The 19,154-nt window shown below is 34.5% G+C and overlaps 1 protein-coding gene and 1 long non-coding RNA gene across 5 annotated transcripts in view; one reads left to right on the top strand and one right to left on the bottom strand.

Moving 5' to 3' along the window:
* LOC139812906 (GTP-binding protein Di-Ras2) overlaps positions 1-19,154 on the top strand; it is an 88,606-nt gene that overhangs the window by 52,265 nt on the left and 17,187 nt on the right. For 2 of the 4 annotated variants that reach the window (XM_071778091.1, XM_071778092.1), the window contains one exon: positions 16,843-17,762. The gene's annotated coding sequence lies outside the window, so the exon portion shown is untranslated. The remainder of the gene's footprint in view (positions 1-16,842; positions 17,763-19,154) is intronic. The other 2 variants (XM_071778090.1, XM_071778089.1) reach the window with 2 other exon arrangements.
* Positions 1-19,154, bottom strand: part of LOC139812912 (uncharacterized) — a 132,711-nt gene that overhangs the window by 101,972 nt on the left and 11,585 nt on the right. The window lies entirely within an intron of this gene.

Genomic DNA, 19,154 nt, shown 5'->3' with positions numbered 1-19,154 from the left:
GCTTGAACTCACAATTTCGCGTGTGGATCTGCCCGTGTGTTGATTTTCATCAAATAAACAAGACAACGCGGAACTTCGTCGTTGTATCAGTTGTATGACGCACTACATCTCAATCTCTCTCTTGTAACGGTGCAACAACGATGCGAATGCAAACGGAATTTCATCTTTGGGACTTGAATAAGAACGCTCCCACGCCCTCGTTAGATTTCGCTACATTGAAATCGTATTATCAGGCGAAATTTTATGCGACTCTTCCGATCTAATTCAAACGTCAATAGCAAAATTTTTATACGCTCTTTTTAGATGTATATCTCGATGTATATCTACCGTGATAGTCAAGCGTTGCTCAAAAGAATATTCAAGATAAAGAGCAGTTTACATACCGTAAAAATTAACAGTAAAAAATTGGTGACAACGATCAAAAAAGAATTAAACGCGATGTACTAAGATATAATATTGAAAAATAATTTTACTAAATGTAACCCATTTTTTGTTTCTAAAACTTACGATAAAATTAATTAGATAATATAGTCAGAATACGGCTTGTCGAGAATAAGTAATTGTCTATTGAGTCGATCACACATTAATTCATTTTAATTCTTAAATTGAAATAGAACACACACACACACACATTACTTTCCAAAATTCTATTGTATCATGTAACTAAGAAGTGTAGTTAATTAAACAATAAATGCATAATAATTTATGTTTTTTGTACATAAATTAAATTAAATTATTTTGTATTATTGTTTTAAAAAATAATGAAAGTACATCGCAAAGTGTCTTTCAGCATATTTTCAATTTACTTAATTTTCAATTTAATTATTAAATGTTTTTAGTTTAAGTTAGATGCAACGTCATTACTGCCCGTTATTATCATTTAAAGCTTAAACAATACGCTTTTGTTCATGTCTTGCATTTTCCGTAAGTTACGTTTATTCTGCATACTTTCATTTCATTATGTCGCAACATCTAAATTCTGGCAGGACAACGGAAGCACAATGCGCCCGTTGTCCTCGGGCATTGCCCATTCCCCTGAATGCAACACGATAAACAATTTTCCGTCTGACAGTTTCAATATTGGATAACCAATAGCGAGTGCATTTTAAGCGACCGAATTGTTGAAAGACATATACATATATGTGGTTTTTTTCATCTGCATCCTCTGCGTTCGCTTCATTCGCGTACATCTCACGGAGACGAGTACAAGCGCTAACCTTTCCTGTTAACCCGGAAATGCACGCGTGCGACACTCACGAGCGTGTATACAGCTTGCGCGTAACTCGCAGAAGCATTCGCGACGACAAAGCGTATTTATGAATAAATCGTTGTGAAAACGGCTGTCAACCACAGAATTATCAGGCCCTCGAGGCGATTCGCGCGACAACGAGAGAATGCTGTGGAACATGATGTATGGTGAACGAGATAATCAGATAAGCATACCTTGCCATTTAAAGAGAGAGGAAGAATCGATGCATTGCAATGCGGAAAGCTGCCTATTTGTCAATCTCTTTATCATTTCTATTTTAATCCTTTCGCAGATCACACACTTACTAAATATAGGTATTGTGTCACGTCATTAATACAATTTACAAAAATAGGTTTCAATTATTTGTTTATTGAAATAATAAGCGATTAATTATTGTGAATAACATATACTGATACTAGAAAAATCTTATTAAGTTAAAAATAAGATTGCTTACTATGCTCGACGAGAAATATTTTTATTTCATTCATTATTTAGTTCAGTTAGGTTTAATTACACATATTCATATTACGTTCATTTAACTTAATTACACATATTATATTACACTCATTTAGTTTAATAACACGCAAGTGAAATGCTACACGCAAAAGAATTGCTAATACTGAAAATGACTCCACTTATTTCCACCGCTCTGCATCTTTGTAAATGAAACTTAAACAGACATTTGATATATTACAGCTTAAATACTTCAAGCTTTTTGAGATTTTCTTTTTAAGTTTTTGAAATATAAATATAAATATTTATATAAATTATTGTTAGAAATAAATACTGCGTGATATGAGCTTGCAACTTGCAACATACACTTCATACAGAGAATCATCACAATATTTTTTTAAATTAAAATTTTGATGAAACGTGTTATTCGCGATGTTTTATCAGGCAAATTGCTATTTGTTGTAAATGTTGCGTAGTAGGTACATGTGGATATCGTCTGATATCATGTTCGCGTGTATTTAAATTTCAGCAGATATCTCTTAACACTTGAAAGCATTTGAAAGAATTCTCTGCCCGCGGCGCCCGCTGACCCACTTCTAAATACGCGTGGTCGATATTGCTAAGTCTAATCTCTACGTCTTCGCATCGATAGATTACCTTTTCGCAGATAGCACCTCTGCATTACTTACTATCTTTTATATAAAACGTCAAACGTAAAATATATGTATAAAATCACACGAAGATATATATATATATTTTCGACTTATAGATTTTCTGACGAATTTTAATCAATCTAATATCTTTTTCCTACTTCTGCTCTCTCTTTTTTTCTCTCTCTCTCTCTCTCTTTCTCTCTCATCTTCTCTATTAAATATTGGTATGCAAGTTTTGAATAATAACTCTGAAAACTAAAATTTATTTATTTGCCTCTAATTTAAAGATTCTTTGTCACTTGTCGCGTGATGAAATTAAGCTTCTAATTTATCAAAATTTTTTTATTTTAATTAGTAAATATCAAATTTTATGTTAATTATCTCGTTAGGTGGACCTTCCGGAAATTTTCATTAAGAAGATCAGCTTTTCCTTAAAATGGCTATCAATCAAATAATATGTAATTATGAGAAAGTAATTTTTCGTATTGCATTTTTAAATAAGATCTTAGCATCATAAAACTCAAAATATTTTTTTTAACGTGTTATTTCTCGAACCCTGAAAAGGTTAAATCGGCGAAACGTGAGACCCTCCGTATGAGAAGGAAAATGCCGACATTTACACGCGCGGGCGGAGTTTTATAGAGTGCGCACGTCATCTCACTGTATCTATCTACCTACATCTGCAAGAAATGAAATCACCGGTGAAATAGAGAGCGAAACGACGCAAGAATATTGCGGCGCGTGCGAGTATAGCGGGCCGCTGAAAAATACCAGGCTTGGCTTTATGACGACGGAAAGAAGCTGACGAGAGTGCGAACATGGATTGTCTCTCAAATTGTTCTCGAGATTTACGGAGGACACAATCTCTCTCTCTCTCTCTCTCTCTCTCTCTCTCTCTCTCTCTCTCTCTCTCTCTCTCTCTCTCTCTCTCTCTCTCTCTCTCTCTCTCTCTCTCTCTCTCTCTCTCTCTCTTGCGTTTAACTATCGCATTCGGTTCTTATCCTATCCTCTCGATTCACCGTCTAAACGTTCTATGCATCCTATCGCGTGAAAGAATTTTTATAAACTGGCTGATGTAACGAGAGAAGTGTCCTTCAATACCGGTGTAAGAAGAACATAAAAGATTTTTGTCCAGCGATTTTCGTTTGATGCGAGCATCGAAGATCCGATGACGCATAATATTTCTTTGTAAACCGTGTGATCGCTTTGTACTTGGACTCTCTATTCTAAATGTCCGTTTGGTACATGGAAAACGCCTCGAATCTCGAGACGTGTTAGATAACATGTCACATGCGCGCCGCAAAATGTGGATGCTCTGAACCTTTATAGGATTCTTAACCAACTTATAATATATACAGTATACTGTCAGTATTATATTACAGAAATTATACGGAAACTATATGAAACATGTACATGCAGCTGGGTTTTATTCTCAAAGGCACTCTCTAATAAATTTACCTTCACGAAAATGCAATTAGAATCTCTAAAAGCTTTTCAATTTCTGATTATTTTAGGGTTTTCAATAAAATCAAAACTTAATCAAAAGATTCTTTATAAAGTAATTCTTATAGTAATATAATATAAAGTAAAACAACTGAAAATTTATAGTTTTATCTCACTATATTAATTAGAAGTTTTCGAAATTAACTGAAAATTAATTAGAAAACGAGTTATTTTCTTTTTATTATTATTTTTTCTAACTTTTAATATTGATTTTTCCATCCATTATTGGTTATATTTATTATGTAAATATGAATAAGTAATAGAATATTGTCCATGCGAAATTATCAATAACAGTATATAGATATAGAATTCTCAAGTACTTTAATTACTTCTCTTGTACTCGCGATACAGGATAAATTGGGCAGTTCGGAATGATGTATGTCACGCTAATGCGCTAATTCGCAACGAGCTTTACCGAGGCAAATAACTAACGGCGAGTCGGTTTATGCATTCCTCGAGGCGAGGAATAATTTCACGCTTGGCAATGACCGAGTATTTGTCTGCAGACAGCGCGATATATTCTGAAGCTTAAACGCGAGCTTCGAAACTCTTGTAACTATCTGCAGCTAAATGCTTTAACATCATTCAGTCCCTTTGTTTGATGTTGCCGGAATATCGTGTCATCAGAGTTCGCCGTAGATTACTTATTAACTCGTCTACCGTGCCGTCAAAGTTAAACGACGTGATGATTTCCGAAAGAGAGATAGATTCTATGATCTACTCATTATTAAATTGAACTTAATTAAATCGAGAGGAAATAATGGCTTGGAAAACACTGTCCATTAAGTTCAGAAGAATGGTTTCTCTTTAATTAGCGTGTCATTTTACAATTCCACGTTTCAGATGTCGCTTAGAAATGTTTCGTGCAGTTATTTCTTGGTATTTTTTTTCAAGTTTTAATTAAACTCAGATTAATTAAATCCAGGAGAGTGTATTAAGGAAGAGGATCTTGGTGTTAAATATTTTCAAAAAACATTACTGTCTTGATTAGCATAATATTTTACGATTCTGTATCAAGTGCCTCTTTAATATTACGCGTTAGTTGCTTGATTTTTTTTATCGTTACGTTATTATAACCGACTACCGGAGAGAGAAAGAAAGAAAGAGAGAGAGAGGGAGAGAGAGAGAGTAGCAAGCTCGTTTGTATTGAATAAATTAATTACGGTCAAGTGAACGGCTGCTCAGGTGAGAACATTTTCGATATTCTTACGCCTGACCGAATCACCACTTCCTCGGCCATTTGTTTATTGCTTTTTTTGTCGTTAGAATTTATTCGCGAGTAAACGTCGCTTCGTTTAACGCGCGTGTCGGCTCAATGGATCACCGACATTTTCCGTGTGAAACGAGAAAACTGAGTAAGTTCGCTTGGCATACATGTGCACAGAGTGTATACCATTTCGTATATTCATTCGGCCACAGTTGCTTTGACGAATTTAACTATCGGTTTTCCGAAACTTTACGCGATGCCATCTTTGGGCTCTTTCACATTAACAAATATGCCAATGCAAGCTTATATTAAATCCTGATTGCGGAAAGATCTAATGAGATTAAGGGTCGGTTGTTCCAACCTGTTGGTAAGCTAACTAATAGTTAAATCATATGTCTATCTTTGTCTAATGTAAAGGATAAACAAAGACATATGTATGATTTAACTATTAGGTAGTTTACTAAGAGGTTGGAACAACCGGTCCTAATTCGTAAAAGGAGATTTGTTATTTCTTTCCCTTCGTCGTTATTCTGATTTAGCTAGACATAATTGAAAAAAACGTCCAATAACTTCCCTTCTTACATATAGTGCAGTAACTCGATGTACGGTTTTATTGGAATACGAAGACCATAAAAATGAATTACGTTCTTTATCGTATTAATCCGCTTTATCACGCAAGATATCACGTGTTATAAAACAACCGACCGCAACAAAACAACGATGGTACATTACTTCGATAATGTAATTTATTAAAATATATAACTAAAGCTAGGAAACTTTTGATGGAGCATGAAAGTCTTTTTAGCAAGGGGCACAAAGCTTCGCTTTGTACCTAAAATGCTACGTGATCGCTCTCTTTATAAATGCAATTAGTTCTACAGCATCCAGAAAGAGTGCTTGAGCAAAGAGAAATAGAAAGCAAGCGGAGAAACGCCCGAATCAACGCCTGAAAGAACATGATGCGATACTGGTACGTAGCTTGCAATGTAATTTAAAGAAAGTAGAAATGTAAGACAGCATCCGTGGACCTATTTCAAAAGAATAATAGAAGCAAATCTGTAAATATCAAATTTTCGATGTACAAAATACCTAACGCGATTTCTTGTAAATGTCTGCAAATTCTGTGCGCAAGAGATGGAGATATTTCTTTTTGAAAGTAATATTACGATTTAACCGGCCGCTAAGAAACGCAAATTTCTTGAAAAAAAAAAAGAAAAAAAAATGTTTTAACTTTCCAGAGACATTTATCATCTTCATAAGTATACCAGGATAAAAACTTAGAAAATTAATATAACATTAATCTTCAAGTTGGATTTAAAAAAGTTGGATTAAGAAGAAGAAAAAAAGAAAAGTGGATATTCATAGGTAAAATTCAACGTTCGGTATACACAGCTGGAAACACGTTTTTATTTTTAAACCGTGCTCACTTCGTTTAATCCTCAGATATTGGGATTTAGGAGAGTCCATCGTTACTTTTAACCAGGTATCCGGAACAAACCAAAACTCGCGCTAACAGGCTGCCATTGATATATATATATATATATATATATATATATATATATATATATATATTCTGTGCTTCACAATCGCGTTCGAAACTAATTAGTACCTCATCTGTTAAAGCCGCGAGACCGTAACCTATCCCTTTTGCACCTGAACTTCTCGCTGCAATGTGGATACATATATATGTCCACAATATATATACATATATATGCTTTCAATTTTGCATGTCAGAGAGAAAGAAACAGACAGTGGGAGGATGGGAAAAAGAGAAAGATAGGATCTCTCATTTGTCAAACCGATACAATTAAACGCTCCGTCGAAAGCCGACGATTCCCATAACGCCTTCCTTTCGGGTACAACGTGTCGCTCCTAATTAACGCTTGTCAAACGAAATTCCGATCGGCGGAAATTCGCGATACACGCGTGCAAGGTTTTTCACGCCCGTTGTGATTCACGGGTGACGCATTTCATCGTACACAATGCATACGACCATGATCGAATTGCACCGCGCAATCTGCAAATGAACGCAGAAAGAGGCCTTAACTCGGTTATCGTTTAATCTCGATTTTTACCGTAATAATCCTTCCTTTATTGAACGATTACAACTCATTCTATCTCCCAGAAGAGAGAGAAAGAGGAAGACAGAGAGAGACTTCTTTACATGTATAGAATTACAAACATTTCAGATAATAAGCCACAATTAGATTATAATTCTTCAATTGAAGAGCTTAATTGTCACTTATAATTCTCGGAATAAAACAAGAGAAATGTTAAAAATTCGTTATAACACTCAATTTTGAGATTACTTATTGCGATCACGCAACTGTGTCATAGAAATGTAATAAAATGCGAGGTTTGACGTCAATACAGAACGATTCGAAAAATTCTCTTTTTGCTGCAAGCGGTCGCATTCTGTTTCCCGCTTGTCAGCGATTGATAGGATAAATTAAATATTGACAGTCGCCAAAATGCAACGGTGGAGATACTGGCCGTAGTCAGCCAGTTCTAATTAAGACCTGTCTGGTAATCGCTTTGTTGACAAAAATCGATTGTTGGTAGTTGCATCTGCTTTCAATTAAAATCGTCGCGAGTGCTTCATTTACAAAGTAATTATTTACACATGCCTAATTTGTTGACCAATTTGTCGCGCTTGCATTCGAGCGAGATTAAAAAGTAATTATTCATTTATTTACACGATTACGATTGTGCTGAAAAATACTTTTAACGTGCACCGTTTTAATATTCGAAAAATAATTAACATCTTAATAAGTTTGTGAAGAAAATGTAATTATGTTCTTTTATTAAAAAACATGAAAGTTGTATGTAAGTGTTTACAGTACATGCGATAATTTAGAAGTATTTTGTATAACAAAAAACCTCTCTCTCTCCTCCCTCTTGGTCATAACCGATCTACATGCATTTCAAAAATGGTGATTCTTTCTTGATCCAATCTATACATAAAACGAGTGTTGTAAATTCGAAACAGTCAGCCAGAGCGATCTTTTCCTTCCCAGCCAGCTTCCTTTTCTTTCCATAAAGGTTTATGCATCCATAAGTCAAGCCGTAAATTTCGATAAAATACAAAATCGCTTCGTTTCGTGACTTGCACACCGTCGTGCTGAACCTACGATAACCGTGATTCCCCTTTTCCGAACTGATCGAATTTCCGAAACGTTTCTATCACTATCTTGCTTACGGCTCCATTAGGTCGCCGGAACATCGACAGGAAATCGCACGCGGTAGGAATCGAATTTCGGAGACCCATTGAAACCTTCCTACACACCGTTACTTTCACACAATCGATGACACGAATGGCGAACAGGTCCGTTTCTCCCGCAAAAAGAGCTCATCGCAGTTCCCATTATCTTAAGTAAGCACAACAAATGAGATTTGCACCTAGGAATTTTGTTCAGACGTAACATTGTTTCCTCGATGATATAAATTCCACGTTATATTTAGTAAAAATAATGTATTATAATCAATGTCGTTCTGTATGCAGATATAATTAGAAAATAATTGAAACTTCCAGTTTCTATATTTATCTTAGAAAGGGAGAGAGGAAGGGAAGGAAGAAGAGGGAAAGAGAGGAGAAGAGAACAGGGTATATTGGGTACTCAATCTCTCTCTCTCTAATTCGATTTCGTTCCATTCCGTTTGTCACATATCCGAATTAATCGCAACACAATTTAGCTAGAATTAATATCGATTCGTGCAACTTCAGCTACAATGTGCGAGTATTCGATAATTAATAAAACACTAATTATCCTCCACCGAATCAGTGATAATAATACAGTGTCTAATAAACAGTAATGCGTTTTATCAAAAGTGTGTAGTCATACACATACACGTGCACACGTATGTTTCATCATCAAATTCTTGGTAAGCTAAAGGGAGGCACGATGGAGCGAACAGAAAACGTGGAAAATCCGGGGAACGAAGTAACAACGGAGTCACGTACCTTTTAAACGATCCTCCAATTTACTTTTACGGAAACTTCGAAGCCTCAACTTGTAGTTTCGATCGAGTTTATTCGAGTACAAAATGCTTGTCTTATACAGGGCGTTCTTAAAGCGTTTCACTAAACTTTATTGTATGCTACTGTATCAATACGAAAAAAATATCATTTAAACATTAATCTGCACCTGCCATCTCTTTTTCTCCAAGTTACGATCTATTAGAATTGCACATCTCTTATCATTATTTGATATCCACGATGAATAGTATTTTATTATTGCACTCATAAAATAGTATATAATATTTTTTCGACAGTTTATTCGAAATACTGAAATCTTTTCAAACCATTTTCAATTTTAATGACTTAAAAATTAGAGATCTATATTCATGCAATATTCTTTCATTAGTATGATTGGTGAAAAAAAAAACATTGTAATGCTTAATTCATTATTTTAGGAGCATCCTGCATACAAGATATGGTAACGTTATCAGTGGAAAAGCTTCTTTCTTTCCACAGTTTTTGTAATTTAAAGAGAGTGCATGTCATGTGGATCAAGTATGTACATGTAGGATTGTGCAGTGCATATTGTAGAATATGTATATCAAGTAATTTGTAAGATATATCATTTATTGTTATGATACATATTTATTTATGTATTTATATTTGTTAATTGGTTTGCGATTTATTGGCTGAAGAATAACATGTAAATCATTCCTGGCAAATCCGAATCTCACTCCGAGTCCATAAATCGAATGCGTGTGCAAAAATTTTGCTTCTATATTTATGTTTAAACCTAACTATATAAAACTAGCTTAACTTTTGTAATAAACAATTATGCCCTGCAGTAAACATATGCAGTACACACGCGGAATTACCTGTGAAGAGATTTTAACAAAAATAATGACGGAATAATAACTTTGAACATTAAATGACTGTCGATAGACGCTGAAGTGTAATAAACTATGACCCATATAACTGCCATATATTGTAGGAGAAGCGCCGATCTGATACGCGAGTTCACAAAGTGCGCGGAAGAATGACAGGTTTTGCGGCTCCATAAAATATTCATAGGATTTCGTGTTGGAAAATTGGCATGTGAGGGATACATAGGTGACAGAGGGCCCTGTTTGTATTCTGTTCCAATCGTGGCTAATATTCTGCAGCGAGAACGATATATAATGCATGTTGGACACATGTAAGCGGGTACTTTGAAATAAATAGCTCACCGTGCATACATCAATATGATAATTAAACTTGTATTTCAATTATAATTTTTTTGATAAATAGAAGGTTTTTTTATTAGTCGAACGAAATTTATTATCCAAAATATTTTTGTAATATTACGTGAATATTTTTTGATTTTCTGAAAAAATTTTAAAATTTTAATAAAAATTTTTAATATTTTTCGTTTCATAAAAAGATAGCAAATAGAATGTCAAAAAACATTTTTGAATCAGTATAAAATGTGAGAAACCAATAATATAAAATGATAAATATGATATATTTCTAAGAAACCCTAATAGATAAATCTCACGATGAGAGACGAGCAAACATGTTGTGCGAATAAATAAAGTTCTCAAGCGGTCGGTACTTCAGTTGATCGAATAAATTCATTTTATTGATCATATGAAGCATATACACGAAAGGCAAAATCTATCTACGTTTCGGCTGAATTTACAGATATGAGATTCGGATTTGCTACGAACGGTTACATAATTCTCCGCCAGCTGATAAATCGCGGACTCGACGTCAGATGGAAAATTGCCCGCGACTAAGCAACGACAGGATTAAAGAGGCTCGGAGTAAAAATGTTGTAGGCAAAAAATCTGACCTTTGGAGGCGAGCGGAGTTCTCTCTCATCACTTTGATCAATAAAAATGCTAAAAACTATCATTATATTAATAAAGTTTTAGGTGTTTCATCGATTAAACTTGTTCGGGAGAAATTCTAACGCGCTTTTATTAATATCGTAAGCGTCTTTCTGCCAAAGAATTATTCTGAAGTCCGTTGCGAGATAAACAAATAAGTATATATTTCTGCCCCAAGCTAATCTAAGCCAACGTAGACGCCGATAAAAGCAACAGTCTATATATTCCGCGGTTTATCGCTTACATATTTATAACTACTTCTTTCCAGCATCGATTTAATGAAATTCCCGCGTTGCACAATCGGTGCGGCACCGCGATCGATAGCACCATTCTAAGCGTGCCGTGAAATATAACGATTTAACGTGACGGCGAACGTTGCCTTCCCTTGCAATATGCAAAAATCTCGTAGCTATACAGTTAATTTGACTTGGAAATATCGCACGTCAACCTTAAAATCGTTGCTTTCGATCCTATGTCAAATAGTTAGTTTGCGCCCTCGAACATCGCAAAGCTCAGAGGTCTAGTCAAGACAATTGATATTTTCAGACGATGATCGTAGACAATCTAAACAGTAATCCGATAAATTCTCTTGCTAAGATTATAACATCAAAGGATTGTTTTACGTATACATATAGCTATATACATTTATTATATCGCATCTACAAAATAAATTTTATCCGAGAATTTATATTGATTGCATAAAGTATATTATATAAACTTATATAAGCTATTTAGACGGAGTATTTACTCAAGCCGTACATCTGCCCGATTTTAATGAACGTTATCCTATTTCTCGAGTCGTATAATCAAGTGCAATTATTCATTACAATTATTCAATTAAGTACAAGAAAATAATTGTACAACAAAGTACAATTCATTGACCGTTATTTTCTTTTATTTCAATTATATGAAACTCTATATATACATATGTATCTCACGTATATCGCTTTGAGTAAAATGTTGGCGAGGGAATCATGCGCGACTCAAAGGATGAAGAAACTGCTTTGCCAGCTTGTTCGTGCTTTATAGCCCATCAACTTGCACGTTATCTGCACATGAGCCTGCCGGCAATGCGTTTGTAACGTATATTCGTAAACCCCGAAGACCGCCGTAATTACGCGCGCCACGTCGGTGGAGAATGATCGGTGCAGCTGCATACCGCATCTATACATACGTAATTCCGGAACGTGCGCGCCGAATGGCATAAGCCACACAGCGAAGCCGCAAATTACGAAAATATGTCAGTACCGATAATGAGCTTACGTCCTGATGGCTGTGCCACGGCTCAACAGGCATAATTCGCCAAACTCGATGGATAGCACGCTGACACCAGAGCAATATTATTTAATAGATTGGCGACTGATATCCATCAACGCTCGAAGGGGATCATATAGTCTAGTTAACGCCGTTGTCTCCTATAACTACCCTCGATTTGCATCTGTCCATTTAACGTAGCAATTTGCGCCGTGCTGGCGATAAGACAAAATTAATTGATGCTTCTCGATCTGCTGCGACTATATAGAATTTCGTTTTATTAATTAAACTTACAATTAGTTGTCTCCCGAAAAAAAAGCAAGATAAGAAAATGGAATACAAGTAAAAACTTCCAGTTTTAATCTACCTTTCGCCTGGCTTAATTAATCTTAAAATATTCCAGAACTTTGAAACTTTAATTATTATATCATCGCGGATAATTATATTGTCACTGACAAATTGTGTAACGTGTCAATATTCCATTCTGTGTGAAAAGATTAAAGCGGGAAAAGCAGTCGCGCATCTAAGAAAAATATCTTATTTAAATTTAAATGCGTTTCAATAACTAGAACGTAGTCAGTAGGAGTAATATAACTTTTCAGTAATTTCGAATTACACGTTCCTTTATCTCAACATCATAGTTACTTTATTTACTCGAACGTATCCCGAGGAGTACTGTTAGCCACGAAGTTTGCCTTGAATAAATACAAGGGAAGGAATATTAGAAAAGTTGCGACCATTTATAATGTCGCCGATTTAAGTATTCCCTCGTCTTCGCCTCCGGCGCCTTAGTAATTACACGCGACAGTCTTCTTTTTCCTGGATTTTTTTTCTGGATTAATAAAGTTCTACATTTTAAGAATGTCGCGGTCGCGTATGCGGATGAAGTTTTTAAGAGGATAATGTTCGGTGGAGATGTAGATAAACGCCGAAGATTCTTCCGCGCCAAGAAGGGAACTCTCAAAAGATTTAGCGAAATTGAATCCGTGGCGCAGAAGTGTGCAAATACTCTTGCTTCTCGTTGCATCATAATAGCGAACGAGCAAAAATGAAAACTTTGAGCAGCACGTGCTCGCTCGAACGATCAGAAAATCTAGCTATTCTGAACAAAATAGCTATATCGTCAGCTTAGCGTATCTACAGTGTTGCTTCGTATAGAAGATATACGAGCAATATAATTTTAAACATGCTCGCATTGGAAATACAAACTCATTAAATTTATGATATTGATTTTAGGAGTACGAATATTTACGCAATGTTAATTATCTGATTTATTGATCGACGATTTATTTAAATTACGTTCTTGCAAAATTATTTTTATTAAAATTTTGCATGAATTAAAGTATTAATACGTAATATATTTTCTTTCCTGATAAAGATAAAATGTTTCTTTTAAAGAATATATTAATCGTTTGACATAGATAATGGAGAATGTACAAATTTTGTGACTCGTAATTTAATCCTTTAGCAACCATAATGTAAAAATGTGGAAAATATTCTTTAAAAATATATACTTATAGAGAGAAAGAGGAAGAGAAAAAGAGAGAAAGAATGTTTTAACAAAAATCTTGCGAAACGTGATCCATAGTGGATTTTTCCAAATAAACATCTCCCGCCTCATGAAAATAATGGAACATTAATACAAATAGAAACGAGACGTATTAAGAGAAAGAAGAGATCACGTTGATTTTGCACGTGGATTCCCTTACTTTCTTCTTTATCATTCTTAATACTAAAGCGCTAACGAGTAAGTTTCCGCTGCTATTTTTGCCATCAATCTCTTATTAGTTTCGATAAGGAAAAAAAACGAAAAACAAACTGAACTTTATTACGTTTACTTCCCATCAATTGATCGAGCACATTTGATAACTGCAATAATTCCCATTTTCTTTCTCGCGATCGTCATTGCGTAAAAGGACTTGAAAAGGATTTGCTTGAACACTTGCAAAATTCAACGTTGACAGTATTTGATTGAGCAGAATTTCATTACGTCGAAACAAATGTATCCGATAATCGATCTTATTGCAAACTGAATTGAGTTTCAATGACGCGTGTCACTGTAATTTCTCGAGAGAAAGAAAAAAGTTGTTAAGGTTAATTGAAATTAATCTCATTTCAGAGAACAGCATAAGCGTTACATCATTTATTATCTTATTCGTTTCATCACGAAACTCATTAAAACATCAAATGTCCTAAATGTCGATTCTATAAAATTGAATTATTACAGTGACACAATATAGACGAAAACGAAATGCGTAAACAGAGTTAAAACAGAAGAGTTAATAAATATATAAAATCGAAACAAAATATCAATTAAATCTTTTTGCAAATAAAAACATGGATTTAATGAAATATGTTCGACATATAAATATGATATACTTTAATAGTATTTTTCAGTCTCTCTAGTTTATTAGATAATGTTTTAGTTGAAGATAAAGTAATTCTAAAAATGTTGATCTTATACCTACTTTTATTTCGCAAATGTAACTAAATCAGATAGATGAACTCACTTGAATCTGATTCAAAATAATGTCGAATAATAAATAATAACTAATAATAAAGAACTAATTTAAAATAACGTTAAAAAGATTTACATTTATCTTAAAAAAAAGCAAATATTCATAATATTCCAAGCATTTAAACATATTAAACTATTAATATTTTTAAAATGGAATGCTGGGAAAAGTTAAAAGTTTTTACTTATTTTCTTTATGTCTTATTTTACAGATAATGGGGTTTTAACTAAATTAATATTATAAAATTCTCTATATACAAAAATATTTTTTCGGGATTTTATATTTCTATTTTCTTTCCATGTCGAAGGAAAGGGAAGAGAAGATAAATAAAACCCATAAACTTTCCGCCTCGTTTGCTCTTCCTACATGGCAGATGTTTCCCTGATTCGGGAAAACTTTCTTCATATTTTCGGATATCGCGATACATAACGTTTCAGTACTACCGAAGGGATATCATTTGTTACGAGGAGAAAAAAAAGAGGCATTAGTAATATTGAGGGGACGTGACGTGATTAGGCGAATATCGCCCATCCGACGTCTGTTTGTACGCGAGCGGCGAATTAACGACTTCAATTTTGTCAGCCGTGTCCGGGAAAGCCGTGCGGGAATTTTCGGGCATTATTATGTAAATCGTTATGCTGATGCCAGCAGAAATCGGTTAACGGCCGTGAAGGTAGGGTCTAATAATTAGGTTTTCAACACACGTAGAATGTCGCGCGATATTACAGAATGATTAATGAAATTTATTATTTTGTCATCTGCGGATAAATGCGCGGTCGCATTTGTAATATAATAACCCTATAAAGCGGAGCAAACGAACGCGCTCACAGATAATTTCACGTTTGCCGCAGGAAATTGCGAAATATTGCTTTCGTATTCTGAATATGACATCTTAGAAAGCGTTAAATTAAATGCACTTAGTGAAATTTAACGTAGTAAAATTAAACATAAGAAATTTTACGTGTTAAAAATATATGTGATGAAACTTGCCAAATATTAAACGCATCTCTGGATAATTTGCTGTAGATTTTTATTTATTATAAATGTATAAGAAACAGCAGAATATTTTACCTTTTATTTCAAAATTTTCGTGGATTGTAAAATATACATGCTGCGATATTGGACTAATTTGGACGTGTCTATTATAAATGTTTCTTTTACAGTATACCTACTCTTCGGCAAAGCAGAAAGATACACGAGACTCGCGTTTTCTTTTAGTTTATAGATATGTTACTATGCTAATCATATGATAGTAGTGTATCTGGCATTATATCTTATGTTTCTTCTCAGTTTTGCAGGCTTGTATATAAAATACCCGAAGTTTCCCAAAACGGGATCTATTTCTAAAAACGAGTGCAAAACGAAACGAGTTCTACAAGGTTTTGCTCCCTCATTTCACCGACAAGATAGTGCTTGAACAAATCCGCGTCGCGGGTAGCTGAGAAAGTCTGCCGTTAAGCTCCTTTTCCATTTCTATCTCGGGAGAATCGTATAAACGATGTTACCGTTCCCACAGCAGCCATTCAACAATAACAAAACTTTTATTTTGCGGAAAATAGTAATACAAGGATAAATTTGCACTGATGTGTTACAATAATTAAATATATAGTAGATTAAACGAAGTTGAATCTAATTATAAGTGTTTTTTTAAATTTTATTTTAAGCTACAAAATCCGATTACGAAAAGCAATATTCGTATATATTCGTTAATAATTAATATAAATTTATAAATATCTGACGTATAAGTTATACCATGAAAACGCAGTATATAGCATGCGATAATTCCCGACAGATTGCACTTACTGAAATGCCGGTATTAAAAATATACCAGCATTGTTGATATACGTCGAATGCGCTTCGTGTAGCAGGAATTCGACCGATAACGCGTAGGTATACGAATGCAGGAGAATCCCGAGAAACACTAATGATGCGAATAATTATCCTAATATAGCTCAGAGATGCTGCAGATTCTCTCAACACTTAAGATAGGCGGATTGCGAAATTCATCCCTCTCACTCGGTTTACCCGATTTTAATTAGCTTGAAAAAGAATCAACGAAGCGTGATTCTTTTTGCGGAAAATTAATAGTACATATTTACAATTGTAAACATGTTTACAATTAACAATGCGATGCAAAAATCCTGACATTGATTTTAATTTGCTATTGTTTTTCTGTTACAGAATCAATTATCAGACGTCAACGCCGAGTTTTTGATCCTAACGCGAGACATAAACGAAAAGGAGCAAAAGCTACTAATTACGCGAAATATATTGCAAGTATAATTATATTGTTTATTCGAGCCCTATACTTTTTATTTGTAATTCTGTTACTGTAATTTATATCATGAACTTTACATCTTTTCTTATTGGTTATTTAAAAACAAACTGAGCTTTATGCAACCTTCGTTGTATCTGCTATCCATTTATAATTAACAATATAATAAGTCAAATACTTTTTGCAAAATCTTGTACATTATTTTGATTTCTAAATTTTTCTCAGTTATATTCTCAGTAATGTCTAAATAATTCCGACTTATTGAAAGCGTTAAAACAGAACCGCCGTGTCGGCGAAATGTAACGACTGGAAACGTGTCAAGAAAAAGGAAGAACCACGAGGAGAGATCACAACAAATATATACTTCGTGAGGTGCAAAATCTTAGACTTTGGAACACACAGCATCCGTCAAATACTTTTTCGTCAAATTAAGCAAAAGTCAGGAGTATATGATTTATACAATTGTTCATCTGACACGATCTATATGAACTTTTCCGCGCGAGAAGCTTCGGATCAAAATTGCGCGTGGTTGGCGCGGTAATATTTCACCGTGACGCTTAATGAGCTTAACGATTAAGGCCTTATTTCATAAAACAGAACCAGCTGTCGCCGGCACCGGTGTGTTTAGCGACAGTCTTAATCCCGTGGCGACCTCCGAGGAAGCAGTCGAAGGAGAAAAAGGAGGCCGCCGGCAGCCACCTGTGACTCCTGCCGGAAGGGCACGGAAGGGTCTTCTTAATAGGAGGAGAAGAGAGAGGTGAATGGAGTAAGATAGAGAGAACGCGAAGGGGTATCTGACTACTAGGATAAATCGCGCAGAAGCGAGGTATGCGCTCTTTTCTTTTCCTTTCATAATCCTTTCGCGGACGTAGGATGCAAGGTGAATTACGACCGCGTCGCGTCGCCGCGACAACGACGACACGCTTTTTCATCTCGCGCGGCTTGTAAACCACCGCGCTGACCGACGAAATTTCATTACGCGTCCCATCTTCCCGCGTCCAGCCCACGCGATAGAATTAAACAAAATTAACCCGTATCTCCCCACATAAATTTTCATCGAAAGAGAAATTTTGCATTTAGAGAAGTTGAATGAATCGGAAGGACTTGCGGTAATCGCTGAAACGACATTGTTGTGCCTTTTTGTGTTTTCGGTGATAAATCCTTTAATTAAAAAATATTTTTAAAAATAATTAATTCATGAAAAGATTATATTTTCAAAGGATAACATTTCAAATATGATATTAATTTGCGAAAATTTTTCTCTGATGAAAATTGAAAGCGCATACAATTCGCATTTAGTCGTTGTAGGTACATTAATGCATTTAAATGTAAAACTGCGTGTTTAAATTGTACAATTTCATTAATTATCTTTTAATAACTATTTGAACATAAAATGTAATAACTAGTTGGACGCAAATCCATGCAAATTTTCATCAAAAATAGATTTCGGTACATGTATTTTCCATTACTCGAAATCTCTAATGATGAATGCTAAAGTAATATCTGCATTATTAATTGATATGTAATATGTAAATGTAAAAAAAAATATTATATATATCTGAATATAATTAATCTCTTCAATATCTATACAACTTTCTCTACAAGGAAAGATAAGCATGTAGTTGCGTAAATTGGAATTAATATTGTTGTTTATCAATACTTTCACTTAGATATAATAAATTTAAATTTAAAGAACGGATTTATATAGGGAAAAATTTTCCATTAACGAGGGTTTTGCTGGATAATAATGGGAAAAGAGCAGTATTTTTCTTAATCAACAAATGTAACTGTATTATAGCCGTTGCAATTAATTATAATTAAAATCAAACTTTATTAACAATTACGTGCGCGTACTTTGACATTAAAAATTAATAAAGATGAAATAGGAGAAGGCAGAATAAACGATGATAACGAGATAACGCAAGTTGGAAGTAGAACAATAGGGATTGGTTGATAGCCGGAAAAATATTCTTGAGATCGAAATTTTAGAACATGGGAGAGATATGTGCCGGTAGTGAGTTTCGTTTCATTACCACGGTATATTCCATGCAATGTATTCATTTCCCATGTGTGTTTCCTGCAAAAGAGACGCAAAAAATCCCCATGGGGCCGCGGGCATCCGTTTGCACATTTCCGCTGAATGAACAGAATTCCGTTTCTGAGCTTCGTCAATTTCCGTAGATAATTTTTAGAGGAGAATATATAATTTTTTTTAAGT

The sequence above is a fragment of the Temnothorax longispinosus genome, chromosome 5 (genome assembly GCF_030848805.1).
Source record: "Temnothorax longispinosus isolate EJ_2023e chromosome 5, Tlon_JGU_v1, whole genome shotgun sequence".
Taxonomy (NCBI): domain Eukaryota; kingdom Metazoa; phylum Arthropoda; class Insecta; order Hymenoptera; family Formicidae; genus Temnothorax; species Temnothorax longispinosus.
This window is presented reverse-complemented; position numbering and strand designations above follow the sequence as displayed.